Source organism: Lonchura striata, chromosome 6 (assembly GCF_050655825.1).
Source record: "Lonchura striata isolate lonStrDom1 chromosome 6, ASM5065582v1, whole genome shotgun sequence".
NCBI classification, from domain to species: domain Eukaryota; kingdom Metazoa; phylum Chordata; class Aves; order Passeriformes; family Estrildidae; genus Lonchura; species Lonchura striata.
The window spans coordinates 41,384,213-41,403,542 of record NC_140708.1 but is presented as its reverse complement, the minus strand read 5'-3'; the positions used below and the strand labels follow the sequence as shown (position 1 = coordinate 41,403,542).

Genomic DNA, 19,330 nt, shown 5'->3' with positions numbered 1-19,330 from the left:
ACCGCAACTCCTCAGCCATTGCCAATGGCTCCTTGGATGCCATCGTGAAATACAAAATTTCAAGGCTTCATCTCAGAGTCCTGAAATACTTCCAGAGGGCTCACAAGCACAGGAAATCCCGGCTATCAGCTGTTGGTGACAGGGGCTTGGCATACTCTGGGTGGATTCCCTAAACACACAAACAAGAACAGATACATACCATTGCTCCAAAACCTGAAACCTGAGCACAAACAACTGCTTTGGCCCACTGCTCACCTGGCACACTTGGCCTTGACTGCTGCTATCTGCCTGGACCTCCTGAAAATAAAGGCAAAGAACACTGCTGTGACAAAGACACCCTTCAAGCATCCCCTGCAAATGCAAAAAATGACTGACCTGCTCATGGGAAAACCCTCACCCAGGACTGGGGCCCTTGGCCACAGATTTGAACTGTCAGCATCTGAAAGAAAGTTAGGACTAGTGTCAAACGGCTGCAGGACAGCTTAACACAACTAAACATATTAAGCCAATCTCCCCATACAATCTAGAGCCCAACTACACCCTGCACTGCCAATTTCAAGTCCCCAGGACTTGTGTTGTTACAGGCTATGCAGCAGGGCAGAACAGCACCAGGAAAAATACGTGCAGACATCCATCACACAGGACAGGGAGAGAGAGCTTTTGAGGAGAAGAAAGGGCCAAGAGACCCAAAGAACACAGAGTGCACCAGAGACAAGTGACAGGACACACACCGGAACTGCTCTGCCCTGAGCACCTCAGCACTGTGATCAAAACAGATACTTTTTGCCTTTAGATGGCCTAAGGAGACATTTTTTGGACGTCTCCAATTCCAAACTGACTCAAACACCCCTTCTGGGGAGTCCCAACCTTGCACCCCGCTTATCACCCCCTCTGTGGGTCATAACCCTCCACTTATCTTGCACTCATCTGGGGAAGCAAATCCCTGTTGGGTGCAGAAGACCGTCTCCCTGTCTGGGAAGTTCCCCGCTGTCATTTCTTAGTCTGCCAAGAGAAAGAAAACTAAACATCAGTACACAGTCTTATCTGCACATGGGCCAAAACCTGATAATGCTGCTACTGACCATTCTCCTTGGAATGCCCGGGTTCTTGACCTGCACGCTTCGGACGTGCTTGGATTCCAATGCCGTCATCGCAGGGTACACCTAGGTTAAGTGGAGACAAGGCAACATGGCATTGCTGAAACACGAGTGGAATCTCATTCCTCCCCAACTCACCACAACACCTCGGCCATTCCTCAGGGCTACCAGGATGGGACCTTGAAATGCAGGATTGGAAGGCTCCATCACAGGGTCCTATAATGCTTCCAGCAAATTCACAAGGGAATGAAACCTGGTCCATCAGCCAGTTGGTAACGGAGGTATGCGCACTCCGAGTCGATTCCCTAAAGCACAAAATCAAGAATGGATGCTTACAATTGCACCAAAAACTGAGACCTGAGCAAGAATAACTGTTTCTGTCCCCTGCTCACCTGGCACACTTGGCCTTGACTGCAGCTATCTGCCTGGACATCCTAAAAATAAAGGCAAAGAGCACCGCTGTATCACGGTCACCCCATTTAGGCTGCCCCTGCAAATGTGAACAATGACTGACCTGCTGATTGGAAAACCCCCACCCAGGACTGGGGCCCTCTGCCATAGATTTGAGCTGTCTGCATCTGAAAGGAAGTTAGGACTAGTGTCAAACGGCTGCAGCACAGCTTAGCATCACCAAACATGTTATGTCAATCTCCCCATACAATCTAGAGCCCAACTACACCCTACACTGCCAATTTCAAGTCCCCAGGACTTGTGCTATTACAGGCTATGCAGCAGGGCAGAACAGCTGCGGGACAAATACGTGCAGACACCCGTGACACAGGACAGGGAGAGAGAGCTTTTGACAAGAAAGAACTGAGAGACCCAAAGAACACAGAGTGCACCAGAAACAAGTGGCAGGACACACACCAGCACTTCTCTGCCCTGAGCACCTCAGCACTGAGATCAAAACAGACACTCTCCCTTTAGGTGGCCTAAGGGGACACTCCTTGGACATCCCCATCTCCAAAACTGACTCAAAAACCCCTCCTGGGGAGTCCCAACCCAGCACCTCTCTTCCATTCCCTCTGTGGGTGTTAGCCCTCCACTTTATCTTGCACATATCTGGGGATGCAAATCCCCATCAGGTGCAGAACGAGGCCTCCTGCCTGTCTGGGAAGTTCCAGTTGTCACCAGGCTGTTATCTCTTGCTCTGCCAAGAGAAAGAAAACCAAACATCAGTGCACTACCTTAACAGCACATGGGGCAGAACCTGACAATTCTGCTACTCACCGTCTCCCAAGAAGTATCGGGCCACACACCTCAGGCACGCTTGGATTCTGACACAGTCATCTCAAGGTACACCTAGGTTAAGGGCAGACAAGGTGACATGGCATTGCTGCAACTTGAGGGTACCCTCGATCCTCCTCCCTGCCTCACCGCAAATCCTTGGCCATTCCTGTGGGTTACCAGGAGGGGACCTTGAAATGCAAAATTGGAAGGCTCTGTCACAGGGTGCTGTAATGCTTCCCACAAGATCACACGTGCATGAAAACTGGTCCATCAGCCAGATGGAGACAGAGGTATGCGTACTCCGAATGGATTCCCTAAAGCACACAAACTAGAACAGATACATACAATTGCACCAAAAACTAAAAGCTGAGCAAAAACAACTGCTTCTGTCCACTGCTCACCTGGCACACTTGGCCTTGACTGCTGCTATCTGCCAGGACCTCCTAAATATAAAGGCAAAGAACACTGCTGTAACACTGTCACCACTTAGGCTTCCCCGGCAAATGCAAACAATGACTGACCTGATCATAGGAAAACCCTCACCCAGGACTGGGGCCATCTGCCATAGATTTGAGCTGCCTGCATCTGAAAGGAAGTTAGGACTAGTGTCAAATGGCTGCAGCACAGCTTAGCATCACCAAACATGTTATGTCAATCTCCCCATACAATCTAGAGCCCAACTACACCCTACACTGCCAATTTCAAGTCCCCAGGACTTGTGTTGTTACAGGCTATGCAGCAGGGCAGAACAGCACCAGGAAAAATACGTGCAGACATCCGTGGCACCGGACAGGGAGAGAGAGCTTTTGAGGAGAAGAAAGGACCGAGAGACCCAAAGAACACAGAGTGCACCAGAGACAAGTGACAGGACACACACCGGAACTGCTCTGCCCTGAACACCTCAGCACTGAGATCAAAACAGTCACTTTGTCTTTAGCTGACCTAAGGGGACACTTCTTGCACATCCCTGCCCCCAAAGCTGATCCTAAAGGCCCTCCCAGCACGCCGCTTTCACCCCCACTGTGGGCCTGAGCCCTCAACTTATCTCTCAGCCATCTGGGGATGAGAATCCACGTCACGTGCCAATGGAGGCTGCCTCGCCTGCGGGGAATGTCCTATGGTCACCGGGCTGTGGTCCCGTGCTCAGCTACAATCGAGAACACCAAACATCACTGCATGATCTTAGCTGCACAATGGACAAAACCCAGCAAACATGCTACTCACCGTTCTCCTAAGAATGCTCGGGCCGCTCACTTTTGCCAGGCTCGGAGGCTGCCACCGTCATCGCAGAGTCTGCCTGGGTTAAGAAGAGACAAAGTGATTCGACATGGCTGAAACACGAGTGGACCTTGGCTCAACCTCCCTACCTCGGCGACTCACCGCAACTCCTCAGCCATTGCCAATGGCTCCCTGGATGCCATCGTGAAATACAAAATTTCAAGGCTTCATCTCAGAGTCCTGAAATACTTCCAGAGGGCTCACAAGCACAGGAAATCCCGGCTATCAGCTGTTGGTGACAGGGGCTTGGCATACTCTGGGTGGATTCCCTAAACACACAAACAAGAACAGATACATACCATTGCTCCAAAACCTGAAACCTGAGCACAAACAACTGCTTTGGCCCACTGCTCACCTGGCACACTTGGCCTTGACTGCTGCTATCTGCCTGGACCTCCTGAAAATAAAGGCAAAGAACACTGCTGTGACAAAGACACCCTTCAAGCATCCCCTGCAAATGCAAAAAATGACTGACCTGCTCATGGGAAAACCCTCACCCAGGACTGGGGCCCTTAGCCACAGATTTGAACTGTCAGCATCTGAAAGAAAGTTAGGACTAGTGTCAAACGGCTGCAGGACAGCTTAACACAACTAAACATATTAAGCCAATCTCCCTATACAATCTAGAGCCCAACTACACCCTGCACTGCCAATTTCAAGTCCCCAGGACTTGTGTTGTTACAGGCTATGCAGCAGGGCAGAGCAGCTGCGGGACAAATACGTGCAGACACCCGTGACACAGGACAGGGAGAGAGAGCTTTTGACAAGAAAGAACTGAGAGACCCAAAGAACACAGAGTGCACCAGAAACAAGTGGCAGGACACACACCAGCACTTCTCTGCCCTGAGCACCTCAGCACTGAGATCAAAACAGACACTCTCCCTTTAGGTGGCCTAAGGGAACACTCCTTGGACATCCCCATCTCCAAAACTGACTCAAAAACCCCTCCTGGGGAGTCCCAACCCAGCACCTCTCTTCCATTCCCTCTGTGGGTGTTAGCCCTCCACTTTATCTTGCACATATCTGGGGATGCAAATCCCCATCAGGTGCAGAACGAGGCCTCCTGCCTGTCTGGGAAGTTCCAGTTGTCACCAGGCTGTTATCTCTTGCTCTGCCAAGAGAAAGAAAACCAAACATCAGTGCACTACCTTAACAGCACATGGGCCAGAACCTGACAATTCTGCTACTCACCGTCTCCCAAGAAGTATCGGGCCACACACCTCAGGCACGCTTGGATTCTGACACAGTCATCTCAAGGTACACCTAGGTTAAGGGCAGACAAGGTGACATGGCATTGCTGCAACTTGAGGGTACCCTCGATCCTCCTCCCTGCCTCACCGCAAATCCTTGGCCATTCCTGTGGGTTACCAGGAGGGGACCTTGAAATGCAAAATTGGAAGGCTCTGTCACAGGGTCCTGTAATGCTTCCCACAAGATCACACGTGCATGAAAACTGGTCCATCAGCCAGATGGAGACAGAGGTATGCGTACTCCGAATGGATTCCCTAAAGCACACAAACTAGAACAGATACATACAATTGCACCAAAAACTAAAAGCTGAGCAAAAACAACTGCTTCTGTCCACTGCTCACCTGGCACACTTGGCCTTGACTGCTGCTATCTGCCAGGACCTCCTAAAAATAAAGGCAAAGAACACTGCTGTAACACTGTCACCACTTAGGCTTCCCCGGCAAATGCAAACAATGACTGACCTGATCATAGGAAAACCCTCACCCAGGACTGGGGCCATCTGCCATAGATTTGAGCTGCCTGCATCTGAAAGGAAGTTAGGACTAGTGTCAAATGGCTGCAGCACAGCTTAGCATCACCAAACATGTTATGTCAATCTCCCCATACAATCTAGAGCCCAACTACACCCTGCACTGCCAATTTCAAGTCCCCAGGACTTGTGTTGTTACAGGCTATGCAGCAGGGCAGAACAGCACCAGGAAAAATACGTGCAGACATCCGTGGCACCGGACAGGGAGAGAGAGCTTTTGAGGAGAAGAAAGGACCGAGAGACCCAAAGAACACAGAGTGCACCAGAGACAAGTGACAGGACACACACCGGAACTGCTCTGCCCTGAACACCTCAGCACTGAGATCAAAACAGTCACTTTGTCTTTAGCTGACCTAAGGGGACACTTCTTGCACATCCCTGCCCCCAAAGCTGATCCTAAAGGCCCTCCCAGCACGCCGCTTTCACCCCCACTGTGGGCCTGAGCCCTCAACTTATCTCTCAGCCATCTGGGGATGAGAATCCACGTCACGTGCCAATGGAGGCTGCCTCGCCTGCGGGGAATGTCCTATGGTCACCGGGCTGTGGTCCCGTGCTCAGCTACAATCGAGAACACCAAACATCACTGCATGATCTTAGCTGCACAATGGACAAAACCCAGCAAACATGCTACTCACCGTTCTCCTAAGAATGCTCGGGCCGCTCACTTTTGCCAGGCTCGGAGGCTGCCACCGTCATCGCAGAGTCTGCCTGGGTTAAGAAGAGACAAAGTGATTCGACATGGCTGAAACACGAGTGGACCTTGGCTCAACCTCCCTACCTCGGCGACTCACCGCAACTCCTCAGCCATTGCCAATGGCTCCTTGGATGCCATCGTGAAATACAAAATTTCAAGGCTTCATCTCAGAGTCCTGAAATACTTCCAGAGGGCTCACAAGCACAGGAAATCCCGGCTATCAGCTGTTGGTGACAGGGGCTTGGCATACTCTGGGTGGATTCCCTAAACACACAAACAAGAACAGATACATACCATTGCTCCAAAACCTGAAACCTGAGCACAAACAACTGCTTTGGCCCACTGCTCACCTGGCACACTTGGCCTTGACTGCTGCTATCTGCCTGGACCTCCTGAAAATAAAGGCAAAGAACACTGCTGTGACAAAGACACCCTTCAAGCATCCCCTGCAAATGCAAAAAATGACTGACCTGCTCATGGGAAAACCCTCACCCAGGACTGGGGCCCTTGGCCACAGATTTGAACTGTCAGCATCTGAAAGAAAGTTAGGACTAGTGTCAAACGGCTGCAGGACAGCTTAACACAACTAAACATATTAAGCCAATCTCCCCATACAATCTAGAGCCCAACTACACCCTGCACTGCCAATTTCAAGTCCCCAGGACTTGTGTTGTTACAGGCTATGCAGCAGGGCAGAACAGCACCAGGAAAAATACGTGCAGACATCCATCACACAGGACAGGGAGAGAGAGCTTTTGAGGAGAAGAAAGGGCCAAGAGACCCAAAGAACACAGAGTGCACCAGAGACAAGTGACAGGACACACACCGGAACTGCTCTGCCCTGAGCACCTCAGCACTGTGATCAAAACAGATACTTTTTGCCTTTAGATGGCCTAAGGAGACATTTTTTGGACGTCTCCAATTCCAAACTGACTCAAACACCCCTTCTGGGGAGTCCCAACCTTGCACCCCGCTTATCACCCCCTCTGTGGGTCATAACCCTCCACTTATCTTGCACTCATCTGGGGAAGCAAATCCCTGTTGGGTGCAGAAGACCGTCTCCCTGTCTGGGAAGTTCCCCGCTGTCATTTCTTAGTCTGCCAAGAGAAAGAAAACTAAACATCAGTACACAGTCTTATCTGCACATGGGCCAAAACCTGATAATGCTGCTACTGACCATTCTCCTTGGAATGCCCGGGTTCTTGACCTGCACGCTTCGGACGTGCTTGGATTCCAATGCCGTCATCGCAGGGTACACCTAGGTTAAGTGGAGACAAGGCAACATGGCATTGCTGAAACACGAGTGGAATCTCATTCCTCCCCAACTCACCACAACACCTCGGCCATTCCTCAGGGCTACCAGGATGGGACCTTGAAATGCAGGATTGGAAGGCTCCATCACAGGGTCCTATAATGCTTCCAGCAAATTCACAAGGGAATGAAACCTGGTCCATCAGCCAGTTGGTAACGGAGGTATGCGCACTCCGAGTCGATTCCCTAAAGCACAAAATCAAGAATGGATGCTTACAATTGCACCAAAAACTGAGACCTGAGCAAGAATAACTGTTTCTGTCCCCTGCTCACCTGGCACACTTGGCCTTGACTGCAGCTATCTGCCTGGACATCCTAAAAATAAAGGCAAAGAGCACCGCTGTATCACGGTCACCCCATTTAGGCTGCCCCTGCAAATGTGAACAATGACTGACCTGCTGATTGGAAAACCCCCACCCAGGACTGGGGCCCTCTGCCATAGATTTGAGCTGTCTGCATCTGAAAGGAAGTTAGGACTGGTGTCAAATGGCTGCAGCACAACTTAGCATCACCAAACATGTTATGTCAATCTCCCCATACAATCTAGAGCGCAGCTACAACCTGCATTACAAAGGTTAAGTCCCCAGGACGTGTGCTATTACAGGCTATGCAGCAGGGCAGAACAGCTGCGGGACAAATACGTGCAGACACCCGTGACACAGGACAGGGAGAGAGAGCTTTTGACAAGAAAGAACTGAGAGACCCAAAGAACACAGAGTGCACCAGAAACAAGTGGCAGGACACACACCAGCACTTCTCTGCCCTGAGCACCTCAGCACTGAGATCAAAACAGACACTCTCCCTTTAGGTGGCCTAAGGGGACACTCCTTGGACATCCCCATCTCCAAAACTGACTCAAAAACCCCTCCTGGGGAGTCCCAACCCAGCACCTCTCTTCCATTCCCTCTGTGGGTGTTAGCCCTCCACTTTATCTTGCACATATCTGGGGATGCAAATCCCCATCAGGTGCAGAACGAGGCCTCCTGCCTGTCTGGGAAGTTCCAGTTGTCACCAGGCTGTTATCTCTTGCTCTGCCAAGAGAAAGAAAACCAAACATCAGTGCACTACCTTAACAGCACATGGGCCAGAACCTGACAATTCTGCTACTCACCGTCTCCCAAGGAGTATCGGGCCACACACCTCAGGCACGCTTGGATTCTGACACAGTCATCTCAAGGTACACCTAGGTTAAGGGCAGACAAGGTGACATGGCATTGCTGCAACTTGAGGGTACCCTCGATCCTCCTCCCTGCCTCACCGCAAATCCTTGGCCATTCCTGTGGGTTACCAGGAGGGGACCTTGAAATGCAAAATTGGAAGGCTCTGTCACAGGGTGCTGTAATGCTTCCCACAAGATCACACGTGCATGAAAACTGGTCCATCAGCCAGATGGAGACAGAGGTATGCGTACTCCGAATGGATTCCCTAAAGCACACAAACTAGAACAGATACATACAATTGCACCAAAAACTAAAAGCTGAGCAAAAACAACTGCTTCTGTCCACTGCTCACCTGGCACACTTGGCCTTGACTGCTGCTATCTGCCAGGACCTCCTAAAAATAAAGGCAAAGAACACTGCTGTAACACTGTCACCACTTAGGCTTCCCCGGCAAATGCAAACAATGACTGACCTGATCATAGGAAAACCCTCACCCAGGACTGGGGCCATCTGCCATAGATTTGAGCTGCCTGCATCTGAAAGGAAGTTAGGACTAGTGTCAAATGGCTGCAGCACAGCTTAGCATCACCAAACATGTTATGTCAATCTCCCCATACAATCTAGAGCCCAACTACACCCTACACTGCCAATTTCAAGTCCCCAGGACTTGTGTTGTTACAGGCTATGCAGCAGGGCAGAACAGCACCAGGAAAAATACGTGCAGACATCCGTGGCACCGGACAGGGAGAGAGAGCTTTTGAGGAGAAGAAAGGACCGAGAGACCCAAAGAACACAGAGTGCACCAGAGACAAGTGACAGGACACACACCAGAACTGCTCTGCCCTGAACACCTCAGCACTGAGATCAAAACAGTCACTTTGTCTTTAGCTGACCTAAGGGGACACTTCTTGCACATCCCTGCCCCCAAAGCTGATCCTAAAGGCCCTCCCAGCACGCCGCTTTCACCCCCACTGTGGGCCTGAGCCCTCAACTTATCTCTCTGGCATCTGGGGATGAGAATCCCATGTCGCGTGGCAATGGAGGCAGCCTTGCCTGCGGGGAATGTCCTATGGTCACCAGGCTGTGGTCCCGTGCTCAGCTACAATCGAGAACACCAAACATCACTGCACGATCTCAGCCGCACAGCAGCCACAACTCAGCAATTCTGCTGCTCACCATTATTCTCTTGAGAACGCCGGGCTCCTTGGGCCGCACGCTTCGCCCACGCCCTCCTGGCAGGGTCTGCCTGGCTGAAGAGCAGGCGAGGTGAGGTGGCGTTCCCAAAACTCGAGTGGATCCTGGTTCCCCTCACTAGTAGTTCCCCCACTTACAGCAACTCCTCGGCCGCTCCTGAGGCTCCCTGGTGCCACCTTCTAGTGACAAAGATCAAGGCTTCGTCGTAGAGCCGCGTGCCGCTCCCCGAATTCCCAGGAGAGTGAAGGAGCGGCTCTGCGGCCGCTTGCAGGGGGGTCTCGCTGGTACACGAGTGGACTGCCTAACACACACAAACATGAATGGATACTGAGAGTTGCAGCAGAGACACTACAACTGGAGGCACACAAATTCATAAATAAACAAACAAAATCAAAAAAATCTACCAAAATATTAATTTTATTTACCCAATATCCAAATAGATTGACAGAGACACCCTGTCCTATCCCCTCAATAAGACCTCTTAATCTATGCCAAACAAATCCTTAAAACTAAGATAACCCTGCCTGTATCGAAATAAAAAAAAAAAAAGTCTTGTAAACTTTATAAATTCATTAACCTAACACATCAGAACCATAAAAATATTAAACTTTTATGAACACCAGTATGCATTACACACTACTCTCATTTCAACATATAAGAGTAAAGCTATTCCTATTACTAACCTAACACAAATATCACAAAATATAGCAGTAAGAAAAGAAAAAAAAATAAATCTCACTAAAAATAAAATATAAAATTTTTATTTTAAGCAAAAAAAAAAAATCATACATTCTAAACAGGAACTTCCTCAAAATCAAGTATTTCAATAAACCCAAAAAACTCTAACATATTTCAAACAACTACTAAAAAGCCAAAAAACATAAAACAATTAAGCAACCCACCACAACTATCTAAAACTATCTACAATAAACCTTCTTGAAAAAAAAACAACAAATACCCCTTACGACTTCAACAATACATCACCAGCAATACCAAACAACTCAAAATACCGTAACTCCCATCCAAAAAATGCTCTATAAACTGCAACACTAAAATTAATCTACAAAACCCACTCACCCTTCAACAACCTCCTCTAACCTACACACAAATCTAAAACAAATAAGAATTAGTTATAAACTATCATACCTTAAATAACGCCACCATTAAACACTACTGTACCAGACTTACTATAAATCAAAAACCACAAAATAACACACCACTGTTAACATTACCAATATTTTTCTCCATTCCTCTAACAACTGAATACAAACCTCAATTTACCTTCACTTGAAAAACATACAATACACCTACAACCAACTACCCCAAAAATAAAAACACAATCCTACCATCTAGCATAAATTCATCCAAATGAAACTTAAAAAAATAAAACTCCAAAACATCTGTAATAATCCAACAACATTAGATGAAAAGTATAACAAAAGTATTTTTTAAAATCATCCAAATTCTTCTAAATGACTATTACACCACCAAAAAAAAAAAAAAGGAATATCAAAAAGCCTACTGAAAAGATCCAATTCCTAAAAATAAAATAACAAAAGAAACATCAAATTCCCACCAATTTCATCAAAAACAGCCAGAATGGCTCCATGAGCCAACAAAATAACCCCAACCTATAAGAAAATGCCAAACCACCTCAGAAACAAACAATAAAACACAGACAAAAATCTCCTCTACCCTGCCATCAATGCCACATAAAGCAAATAAATTAACTACATCATACAGGACATCCATATAAAAAATCTCAATCGCCCTAAAACCTTAAAAATAATTACAAATTAACCCCAAAATAAAAACTTTAATCTCTAACAAAAGAAACCCAAAAACAAACAACAGAAACTAAAAATACACCACCATAGAACCAACTACCTGCAAAAAACCCCCCAAACTACTCTTTTTACTACCAGTTGTTAGTGAGGCACATCACAAAAATGAAACAAAAATAAAAAATAGCCCTATAGAAACCCACAAATCACAAAACCCCCTAGAAAAAGAAGTCCAACCAACATACTAAACTTCAAACCATACAAGAGACCCTGAAAGCTACTAAAAATGAAAACCAGATCTCTACACTAACTCAAAGAGTAACCAGGACTCTGCTAAGTTATCTTTAAAAACCAAAGTAATAAACGATATTAAAAAAATCTAAACCACTAGACAATAAAAAGCACCCAAATAAAAAACTACCTAAAAAATCCACCGTATAAATACACAAGTTCCTAAAAAAAACCACTAATAAAAAGCAACCAACAAATACATCAAACTAAAACAAAAACTCAAATAAATAAACTGAAATTAACAACCAAAAAAATTACTCCTAACTCAATAAACCCATAATGCCTCAATCCATCAAAATACAAATACCACCTAGAAATAAACACGTCACCAAAAGATAAATGTAACCATAAACAGTAAGTCCCAAATTACCGGAAACAATATAACATCCACGACAATTAAACAAACCAAATGAATAAAACCTCTATAAGAGAATTTTAAAAAAAGCAATTCTCAACATTTAAAAAAAACCCCTCACCTATTCACTACAGGACACTTCCTCAAACCCACCAAAACTAACACTACATACTCGCGCTAATAAAAGCCACCACAACCTAATTAAAAACCAACCCTGTAGTTCATGCTACGACCCATAAAAACCATTGTAAACCTTAAAAAAACATATCCTTTAAGAAAATAACAACATTTTTATAATATAAAAACAACCAAAAAAAAATCCAACATATCGCACAAAAAAAAAAAAAAAATCCAACAACAAACTCAATCCAAAAAAACCCTTGTCACAGCACCCGAACCAAGAACCGTAACAACCAACAAGTACACCGTGACCGTTCTCATACACCAACTACGAACAAAAGAAAACGACCCAATAAACTCCTCAGGAGCGCCTCAAAAGCAGCGCAGCGAGGGAGGCTGGAAGATGCGGAGCCGCGCTCCCGGCCCCGGGCGCAGCGCGGCTCCGGCAGGAAAGCGGCTCCTCCGGCAGGCAGAGGCGGCGCCGCGCCGGCAGACCCCCGCCCGCTGCCCCCGGCCCGGCGGGGCCGGCACCGGGCCCGGGGGGCCCCGGCGGCGCCCGAGCCCCGCGCCCGGAGCGGACGGAGCGGCGGCACCGACCGGCACCGGCCCCGCCCGCGCCGCCTCCCCCGCCCGCCGGCCCGGCCAAAGCTCCGCTCGGCTCCGCACGGCTCGCACCGGCGCGGCTCCGGCGGGCCCGCGGCAGCCCAGCCGCGCCCAGCTCCCCTTCCGCCCCGGCCAGCCCCGGCACTGCCGGCAGGGCTCCGCGCCGGACCCTTCGCTGCCGGGCCGGGGGCAGAAGAAGCGCCCCGAATGCAGCGGCACAGCCCGATCCCCGCCCTGCCAGCGCTGCCACGGCTGCAGCTCCCTTCCTCTGAAGCCTCGACACTGACGCCACGCTCCGGCGCTCACCTCACCCCAACAAGGGCACGGAAACGTGCGCTCCCCTTCAACTGCGTCCCCTAGAAGAGCAGGAAAGAAGCGGCTTGCCTCAAATGATGGCAAAAGGGGGCTTCTTACCTCAATCCAAACCCCTTAAAAGGCGGGACCATAGGACTGCCCCCTCCAATTCAACCTCAGGATGACGAAATTTCAAAGGGAAAGGAGAAAAGTCCCGGCTAAAAAGGCGCATCGGCTCACCTGCTCGGCTGCTGCTTCTCGGCACAAAGGTTTGTCCCTCGGCTCCTCCTTTGAGCAATGCTCCATGTATCCAGGTGATCCCCCGGACCCTGTCCGAAGCGCTCACCCCGTCCTTCCAGGAGACAGCCCCAGGAGCCCCCCATAAACTCCTCTTCTCCAGCAGCTTCGTGCAAAACCGATGGGAGGAAAACCCCCTAAATCAGCCGCCGGAGGAGCCGCCCCCTCCTCATCATCCTCACAGCTCACACCTGTGGCTGCTCTGAGCCCTCATCATCCTCACAGCTCACACCTGGGGCTGCTCTGAGCCCTCATCATCCTAACAGCTCACACCTGCCGCTGTTGCCACCCTCCAACAGCGTCTCTCCCTCTCCAGCACACAGCCCACTTCTCACAGATACAGATTCAACAGAAATCTACTACGGGTGTCGGCTTTTCTTAATCCACCTGGTTACACAATTAAAACACATACATGCACTGATGGTGATTGAAAGAAAGCTTTCCCCTGGAGAAAACAGTCCTTTTGCTGGCACACTTTGCTACACCTTCGGAAAAAGCAGAATCAGCACTGACTCCTAAGACCCCTGCCGAGGAACCCAGCCCTGCTTGGGACACCCAAAGCAGCAGACCTCGAAAAAGGAGGGGAAAAGTCAAGCTTGGAGTGGAAAAAGAGGACAGAAGTACAGCAGCCTTTAAAAATGCATGCACAAAGCAATAGTGGGAACCAGACATATTTATTCTTTCCTTGCTTTCTGTGATGACATAAATAGGAAGTAAAAACACGTTAAACAAAAGGCAGAGCTAGGATTTTACGGGTCTTTATTTTGGTAGGCTGCATGACAAACGCCTCTTCCGGGACTGCGACACGTTTGGGGGAATGGCAGAGAACGGAGGCAAAAGGTGCCGGGAGCCCTTTTTGTTCCCTTCAGCCTCTGCAGCTGCTCCGCTGGTTTCAGGGCACTCGCTTGGTTCGTTCCTAGAGAAAAAGGCTAGGGCATGATTTTCAGAACTACTGCTCATCCCCAGTCGGAGTTTCCTACATTCCTGCATACAAATGAGTGGATCGAGAGAGGGCTTCTTTCCAAATGAGTTTAGCCATAGCTTCCTATTCTTTACCAATAGCTGTGAAAACGAAACACTTGCCCGGTTTTAGTATTCTACACACACCCCTCCCAGGGAATTTTGGGGCAGCTTTGGGTCCCTCTGCGGGACGGCACCCAGCGTGACCCCCTCCCCTCATTCGCCACCCACCCGCTCCTCCACCGCAGTGTGCGTCCCTCTCCTGGGGACCTTGGGGTGCCCCAAATGCCATCAGAGCCCCGAGGCTTCAGCCCCTAACCCTGACCCCCGAAGAAGGCACAGGACGAGTCCAACTGCCCCGAACAGCAGCCCAGCACTCCCTTCCAGCCCTTCCCACACCTCCATCCCCCAGAAAGGGACTCCGCCGCAACAAGAAAGGGGGGCAGCCCCCAGAAGGCTCGAAGCTCCCGCCCCGCCTCGCTGTCGCGGGCCAGGGGCAGAAAGAGGGAGCGGCAGAGGCGGCGGGGACGCGGCACGGCCGGCACGGCACGGAGCGGGGGCCGCTCGCAGCGCGATGCCGGCGGAGCCGCAGGTCCGGCAGCGCCGGGGCGGGGTCCGAGCGGCGCGGGGGATCCGCCGAGAGCCCCGGCCCCGTGCGGGGACTCCCGCAAGGCCCGGGGGGCGCCGGGCTCCGGCCCTCGGGGCTTTATTCTCCGGCGCCCCGAGCCCCGCGGCTGCGGGGGAAAGAAGCGAAGGGGCGACGGGAAGAGAGGAGGGAGAGCGGGACAGGAGAAAGGGCGGGGAGGGAGGTCGGGCTGCGGAGGAAAGCGGGCGGGGAAGGGAAAGGCCGGCAGGGCAGCAAGAGGGACGGGGCACAGAGAAGGGAGAGAGGGGGAATGGAACGGAGCAGCGGGGCAGGGACAGGACAGGAAGGAGCCGGGTTTGGGGGGGACATGGAAACGGGGGAAGGAGAGGTAAGGGAACACGGGCAGGAGCATGGAGCGGTAGAGAGAGGGACAGGAGGGGATCCTCCCGGCGCCCCGGCTCCGCCCCGGCGCCCCGCCCTGCCCGGGCTGCCGCGCTCGGCAGAGCTCGGCTCCTCGGCCAGCTTCGGCTACTGTCGGCCACGCTCGGCTATTTCCGGCCGCATTCGCCTCCATTCGCCTCTTCGGCAAAGCTCGGCTCGCCTCGGCTGAACTCGGCAAAGCTCGGCTCCGCTCGCCTCCTCGGCCCCTTTCGCCCACGCTCGCCTAGTCCCGCCCACACCCGCCTCCATTCGCCCATTCCCACAGCTCGGCTCCCTCCGCCCGGCCCCGGCTCCCTCCGGCTCACACATTTCCTCAGGGCACCTCAGCACAGGGCACACAAACTGCAGCCCCTAAAGGCTTGCGGCTCTTTCAACACACACACTCGTAACTCAGCTCTGGGGACAGAGCTGATGGCTCCTTTAGGACAAGAACAGTTGCACGTAAAAGCAATTCCCTCATTTTGCATTTCCTTTTTATTGAGCCCCCCCTAAATCCCATCCACATCACAAGGAACGTGCAGCTCCGGTGACGCTATTTGTACAAAGGCCCTGGGGCAGCACACAGCCGGGATTCCACGGAAGAAAGCCCGGTTTGCATTGCAGAGGTTCTCGCTCCGGCACTGCCTGTTTGCAGCTGGGCTCCGCTCCCCTCACGGCCACATCCCCGAACGATGTGCCAGATTTCCCAGAGAGCTCCCAATAAAACTCAGCTACAGTCACTGAGCAGAAAATCCTTTGGGCTTTAGTTCCACCCCTCACCTGTTCCGAGCGCAGGGAACGCGGGTTTTGGTCCCACATCGCAGCAGCAGGGATGGATTAGGGTTTTGTTTTGGTTTGGTTTGTGGTTTTTTTGTGTGTGTGTGGGTTTTTTTTAAATTAAAAAAAGGGTAATAAAAACAAACCATGTCTGACATAAATGTCTTGAAGTGCCATTCAAGCTTTTTAAACCCAAGCAAACCGTCCTAATTCCCTAGCCCAGTCTTCTATTCATACTGGCTACTTACACCCCAGTGTAGGAAGCTCTGCAGCCTTCTTCTCCTGTCCTGTATTAGACAGAGGATGGATATGAAGGGCACACACGCAGTCTTTTTGGTTCTTCAAAAAGATAAAAATGCCTGTAATAAAAATTACAGAAGTAATATTGTTTCTCAAAGTGTTCCAGAAAAGGGAATTTGGAGCTTTAATGTCCCACTGAGAGATGTTGAATAAAATCTTCCCCCTGAGTTTGCACCCAGTAATAAAATACTGATTTTTTTTTTTTGACCAGACAAGGTAGGTCTATAGGAGAACAGCTCAGGAGGCTCTCATGGCTCACGGCGATGAGGATGGAGCAGGGCAGAACGTTAAAGGTGAAGTGTCAGTCCCCTGAATTAATGCCCTGATGGAGCCAATTTTTTTGCTAAGAGACATAACAGATCCTTCCCTTTGTTCCCCAGTTTCCAAGTCACCTGTAATTCGTTACCTGCACCAACCTGCCGCAGCTAAGTGACAAATCCAGCTCCTGTACTCCAAGCCACGTGTCCCTGACGTGAAGGGAAGTCAGGGATACAGAATCAGCTGTGGAAGAAAGAGAAGACAAAAATCAGAACAGATATTCTTCTATTTCCCCACAGGATCACCAAGCCAAGCTGCTTGCTACCTCTCCAGGACTATGTTTAAAAAGAGTTCCCTAACTCTTTTCTTAGCCTGAAATTCCGGAGTGGCTTTGCCCATGCAAAGCCAACGATCCTACTCACAAGAAGGAACAAACCAGCTTCCTGTTAAATAAAGCACTTGGAAATATGAGCTGCCACGTGGAGCTGGGTTTTTAAATATCACAAATAAACTTAACAAAAAATTATTCCTGACTCAAACCCACAATGCCTCAAACCATCAAAACAAAAATAGTTCTGGAATGACAGCTACACCTCTGCAGACCACAGCACAAAAATAACACTAAAGAATTTCTGACACCTTCCTTTTGAAGATGCTCTTACAGCATATTATCATAGTAAAGGGGCATTCCCTACATCTCTAACCAGAACTAGAGCTAGAGCTATCAGTTACTTTCACATACTCGCATATCTGTATGGTGGCCTTAGGAGAAGCTGGCAACACCTCTTCTGGTACCACACCTTGGAGGCTCAGATTGAGTCAAAAGCACCACTGAAACCAGCGTGCCAGGAGCTAACTGAATAATGAAAGTCATTTTCTCCATTTCTGTGACAGAAAAGCCCTCCATTTGGACAGCATTATTTGCAGCCAATTATTCTGCTACTTCCAGCAGTGCTCCAGGGAGCTGTATCACTTCTCCGCAGAGCTCAGGAGCTGTTCATTAGGTTGATCTCCTATAGTCTCCAGTTCTTCCTTTTGCTTGCACAATGTGCACCCTGCAGTGCCATATGACAGGAGCTTTGAGTGCTGTCTGTTGCTCTGTATTACCCTCATAGGACTGAGGAACCCGTCCCAGCCAGGGAAAGAACAGCTTTTGATTCTTGGATTAGGACACAAAGTGCCACAGTTTAATCTAACAGTGGGAGGAATAAAGAGGAATACCTGGCATACTCAGAATTCCACCTTAGGGCAAAGCCCAAGTGACACTGCCCTACAGCAGGATTTGAAAAATTCAGGGTCCGTCTCCTAATAAATACATTTTGGCAAGAACCTGCACGATTCTCTTTGACATGTATTTCTCCTTTGTAATGACTCAGTGCTTGGTCTCTAGGACTTCCATATCCCTGACACACTTGCACTCGGATTACTAGCAGGAGGATCACAAACTTAGGTAGTCTCATATCTGTGCAGCATTTAAAGTCAAGGAACACTGGGCTTGGTCAGCAAGACGTCCAGTTTTACAATTTTCCATCACAGCTGCCTACACCTTTTAACATAAACTCGAAAAAGAGACAAAATTCCACCCTACCACTGTTGCAATAGGGAACTGAACTCTGATTTCAGACATTTTCCTCCTGCTTGAGCAGGGACATTGTACAAGATGACTCCACTGGTGGGTCCCTTTCAACCTTAATAATTTTGTGATTTCCAGGGTCTTCAGAGCAAGCCTGCTGAGTTTATAATGTTTTATTTAATAAAAAAAGCTGGAAGTGCAGCTCGAACCCTGAAAGTCAAAATGCGTTTATTCCTTACTTACTCATTACCCCCCAAAGTAGAGCTGCAGCTCAGCAGACAGAGAGGGACTTCTGTGGACACTGCATTTGTCACCTGTGACTAATTTAATTCAGCAAGCTCTAAACCACAGGTCAGCCTGTTCCATTACAGCATCATCAGGGCAACTTACAAGAACTGAAGCCAACTGAGAGCCCCTTCATCCCAAAGAGGACAAATATAAGCCTTTTACTTCAGCTCAGCAGAACTCTTAGATCATCCTAACAAGAGGTAATGCGTCCCAGCAGGTGTCAGTGAACCCAACCTCTTTAAATACTCATTTAACCCTACCTCAGCTGGTAATCAAAGTCGTGGGGGTGAGGCTAGGCTGAATTTCTCTTTTCTGTCCTTCTCCAGAGTAGTCCTAGTGAAGTGGCCTTGGACTCTGTTTTCTGAAGAGCCTAAGTGCTGCTCATGAAAGCCTCTAGGAGATTTTTCTCCTGCTGCTGCTAGAGCTGTGACTTTGAAGAACTCACTCCTAAGAGCTGGAAATGTAAAAGCCAATTGGATGTGCTGGGCTGCAGTGCCCCAGAGCCCCAGGACAGGCAGTGCCCCTCACCGTGCCTGTGAGAAGGTGAAGCCAATCCACGCCAGGTGCCTGTGCTGGACAAGTGGGAACACTGAAGCCAAGGCTGCTTCCTTCTTGAGGCTTTCTGAGGTGGCTGCTAGGAGAATTTTTCTTAGGCAGTCACTCTCTCGAACCCAGTCTCT

The 19,330-nt window shown here is 49.6% G+C and overlaps 3 long non-coding RNA genes across 4 annotated transcripts; all 3 read right to left on the bottom strand.

The window, feature by feature from the left end:
* Positions 1–7: 7 nt before the first annotated feature.
* On the bottom strand, positions 8–6,169 carry LOC146767102 (uncharacterized). 2 transcript variants are annotated; one of them, XR_014956232.1, is made up of 5 exons: positions 4,081–6,169; positions 3,961–4,002; positions 376–3,874; positions 256–297; positions 8–169 (listed from the first exon to the last, which is right to left on the bottom strand). It is a non-coding gene; the product is annotated as an uncharacterized LOC146767102 (long non-coding RNA). The 2 variants fall into 2 exon arrangements; XR_014956231.1 differs by having other exon boundaries at positions 3,961–6,169.
* A 12-nt stretch (positions 6,170–6,181) lies between these two features.
* On the bottom strand, positions 6,182–9,816 carry LOC144246574 (uncharacterized). The gene is made up of 3 exons (XR_013340231.2): positions 6,550–9,816; positions 6,430–6,471; positions 6,182–6,343 (listed from the first exon to the last, which is right to left on the bottom strand). It is a non-coding gene; the product is annotated as an uncharacterized LOC144246574 (long non-coding RNA).
* A 6,110-nt stretch (positions 9,817–15,926) lies between these two features.
* LOC146767101 (uncharacterized) lies at positions 15,927–17,523 on the bottom strand. The gene is made up of 2 exons (XR_014956349.1): positions 16,938–17,523; positions 15,927–16,590 (listed from the first exon to the last, which is right to left on the bottom strand). It is a non-coding gene; the product is annotated as an uncharacterized LOC146767101 (long non-coding RNA).
* Positions 17,524–19,330: the final 1,807 nt, after the last annotated feature.